This window comes from Astyanax mexicanus, unplaced genomic scaffold (genome assembly GCF_023375975.1).
Source record: "Astyanax mexicanus isolate ESR-SI-001 unplaced genomic scaffold, AstMex3_surface scaffold_36, whole genome shotgun sequence".
NCBI classification, from domain to species: Eukaryota; Metazoa; Chordata; class Actinopteri; order Characiformes; family Acestrorhamphidae; genus Astyanax; species Astyanax mexicanus.
The window spans coordinates 87,501-90,000 of record NW_026040046.1 but is presented as its reverse complement, the minus strand read 5'-3'; the positions used below and the strand labels follow the sequence as shown (position 1 = coordinate 90,000).

Genomic DNA, 2,500 nt, shown 5'->3' with positions numbered 1-2,500 from the left:
CTGGTATTCCCAGGTGGTCTCCCATCCAAGTACTAACCAGGCCAAACCCTGCTTAGCTTCCGAGATCAGACGAGATCGGGCGTTCTCAGGGTAGTGTGACCGTAAGCCATTGCAGAGCTCTCATCAAGACTACTTATGCAACTTCATCTATGTTGGGTTTCAGATAACAAACTAGTAATGTATAACAAGACCATGGTAATGGAAGCAAGAGGGGAAAAGCTTACAGCACCTGGTATTCCCAGGTGGTCTCCCATCCAAGTACTAACCAGGCCAAACCCTGCTTAGCTTCCGAGATCAGACGAGATCGGGCGTTCTCAGGGTAGTGTGACCGTAAGCCATTGCAGAGCTCTCATCAAGACTACTTATGCAACTTCATCTATGTTGGGTTTCAGATAACAAACTAGTAATGTATAACAAGACCATGGTAATGGAAGCAAGAGGGGAAAAGCTTACAGCACCTGGTATTCCCAGGTGGTCTCCCATCCAAGTACTAACCAGGCCAAACCCTGCTTAGCTTCCGAGATCAGACGAGATCGGGCGTTCTCAGGGTAGTGTGACCGTAAGCCATTGCAGAGCTCTCATCAAGACTACTTATGCAACTTCATCTATGTTGGGTTTCAGATAACAAACTAGTAATGTATAACAAGACCATGGTAATGGAAGCAAGAGGGGAAAAGCTTACAGCACCTGGTATTCCCAGGTGGTCTCCCATCCAAGTACTAACCAGGCCAAACCCTGCTTAGCTTCCGAGATCAGACGAGATCGGGCGTTCTCAGGGTAGTGTGACCGTAAGCCATTGCAGAGCTCTCATCAAGACTACTTATGCAACTTCATCTATGTTGGGTTTCAGATAACAAACTAGTAATGTATAACAAGACCATGGTAATGGAAGCAAGAGGGGAAAAGCTTACAGCACCTGGTATTCCCAGGTGGTCTCCCATCCAAGTACTAACCAGGCCAAACCCTGCTTAGCTTCCGAGATCAGACGAGATCGGGCGTGCTCAGGGTAGTATGACCGTAAGCCATTGCAGAGCTCTCATCAAGACTACTTATGCAACTTCATCTATGTTGGGTTTCAGATAACAAACTAGTAATGTATAACAAGACCATGGTAATGGAAGCAAGAGGGGAAAAGCTTACAGCACCTGGTATTCCCAGGTGGTCTCCCATCCAAGTACTAACCAGGCCAAACCCTGCTTAGCTTCCGAGATCAGACGAGATCGGGCGTTCTCAGGGTAGTGTGACCGTAAGCCATTGCAGAGCTCTCATCAAGACTACTTATGCAACTTCATCTATGTTGGGTTTCAGATAACAAACTAGTAATGTATAACAAGACCATGGTAATGGAAGCAAGAGGGGAAAAGCTTACAGCACCTGGTATTCTCAGGTGGTCTCCCATCCAAGTACTAACCAGGCCAAACCCTGCTTAGCTTCCGAGATCAGACGAGATCGGGCGTTCTCAGGGTAGTGTGACCGTAAGCCATTGCAGAGCTCTCATCAAGACTACTTATGCAACTTCATCTATGTTGGGTTTCAGATAACAAACTAGTAATGTATAACAAGACCATGGTAATGGAAGCAAGAGGGGAAAAGCTTACAGCACCTGGTATTCCCAGGTGGTCTCCCATCCAAGTACTAACCAGGCCAAACCCTGCTTAGCTTCCGAGATCAGACGAGATCGGGCGTTCTCAGGGTAGTGTGACCGTAAGCCATTGCAGAGCTCTCATCAAGACTACTTATGCAACTTCATCTATGTTGGGTTTCAGATAACAAACTAGTAATGTATAACAAGACCATGGTAATGGAAGCAAGAGGGGAAAAGCTTACAGCACCTGGTATTCCCAGGTGGTCTCCCATCCAAGTACTAACCAGGCCAAACCCTGCTTAGCTTCCGAGATCAGACGAGATCGGGCGTTCTCAGGGTAGTGTGACCGTAAGCCATTGCAGAGCTCTCATCAAGACTACTTATGCAACTTCATCTATGTTGGGTTTCAGATAACAAACTAGTAATGTATAACAAGACCATGGTAATGGAAGCAAGAGGGGAAAAGCTTACAGCACCTGGTATTCCCAGGTGGTCTCCCATCCAAGTACTAACCAGGCCAAACCCTGCGTAGCTTCCGAGATCAGACGAGATCGGGCGTGCTCAGGGTAGTATGACCGTAAGCCATTGCAGAGCTCTCATCAAGACTACTTATGCAACTTCATCTATGTTGGGTTTCAGATAACAAACTAGTAATGTATAACAAGACCATGGTAATGGAAGCAAGAGGGGAAAAGCTTACAGCACCTGGTATTCCCAGGTGGTCTCCCATCCAAGTACTAACCAGGCCAAACCCTGCTTAGCTTCCGAGATCAGACGAGATCGGGCGTTCTCAGGGTAGTGTGACCGTAAGCCATTGCAGAGCTCTCATCAAGACTACTTATGCAACTTCATCTATTTTGGGTTTCAGATAACAAACTAGTAATGTATAACAAGACCATGGTAATGGAAGCAAGA

At 46.6% G+C, this 2,500-nt stretch overlaps 11 non-coding genes across 11 annotated transcripts in view; all 11 read right to left on the bottom strand.

The window, feature by feature from the left end:
- The window catches only part of LOC125792321 (5S ribosomal RNA), a 119-nt gene extending 12 nt beyond the window's left edge, over positions 1-107 (bottom strand). The window contains exon 1 of the ribosomal RNA XR_007432053.1: positions 1-107. This exon is cut by the window's left edge and continues 12 nt beyond it. This is a non-coding gene — a ribosomal RNA (5S ribosomal RNA).
- Positions 108-217: 110 nt separating this feature from the next.
- Positions 218-336, bottom strand: LOC125792310 (5S ribosomal RNA). The gene has a single exon (XR_007432042.1). It is a non-coding gene; the product is annotated as a 5S ribosomal RNA (ribosomal RNA).
- A 110-nt stretch (positions 337-446) lies between these two features.
- On the bottom strand, positions 447-565 carry LOC125792298 (5S ribosomal RNA). Its single transcript, XR_007432030.1, has one exon. It is a non-coding gene; the product is annotated as a 5S ribosomal RNA (ribosomal RNA).
- A 110-nt stretch (positions 566-675) lies between these two features.
- Positions 676-794, bottom strand: LOC125792287 (5S ribosomal RNA). Its single transcript, XR_007432019.1, has one exon. It is a non-coding gene; the product is annotated as a 5S ribosomal RNA (ribosomal RNA).
- A 110-nt stretch (positions 795-904) lies between these two features.
- Positions 905-1,023, bottom strand: LOC125792416 (5S ribosomal RNA). The gene has a single exon (XR_007432147.1). It is a non-coding gene; the product is annotated as a 5S ribosomal RNA (ribosomal RNA).
- Positions 1,024-1,133: 110 nt separating this feature from the next.
- Positions 1,134-1,252, bottom strand: LOC125792276 (5S ribosomal RNA). Its single transcript, XR_007432008.1, has one exon. It is a non-coding gene; the product is annotated as a 5S ribosomal RNA (ribosomal RNA).
- A 110-nt stretch (positions 1,253-1,362) lies between these two features.
- Positions 1,363-1,481, bottom strand: LOC125791679 (5S ribosomal RNA). The gene has a single exon (XR_007431411.1). It is a non-coding gene; the product is annotated as a 5S ribosomal RNA (ribosomal RNA).
- A 110-nt stretch (positions 1,482-1,591) lies between these two features.
- LOC125792265 (5S ribosomal RNA) lies at positions 1,592-1,710 on the bottom strand. The gene has a single exon (XR_007431997.1). It is a non-coding gene; the product is annotated as a 5S ribosomal RNA (ribosomal RNA).
- A 110-nt stretch (positions 1,711-1,820) lies between these two features.
- On the bottom strand, positions 1,821-1,939 carry LOC125792254 (5S ribosomal RNA). Its single transcript, XR_007431986.1, has one exon. It is a non-coding gene; the product is annotated as a 5S ribosomal RNA (ribosomal RNA).
- Positions 1,940-2,049: 110 nt separating this feature from the next.
- Positions 2,050-2,168, bottom strand: LOC125792051 (5S ribosomal RNA). Its single transcript, XR_007431783.1, has one exon. It is a non-coding gene; the product is annotated as a 5S ribosomal RNA (ribosomal RNA).
- Positions 2,169-2,278: 110 nt separating this feature from the next.
- On the bottom strand, positions 2,279-2,397 carry LOC125792243 (5S ribosomal RNA). The gene has a single exon (XR_007431975.1). It is a non-coding gene; the product is annotated as a 5S ribosomal RNA (ribosomal RNA).
- Between the last annotated feature and the right edge of the window lie 103 nt (positions 2,398-2,500).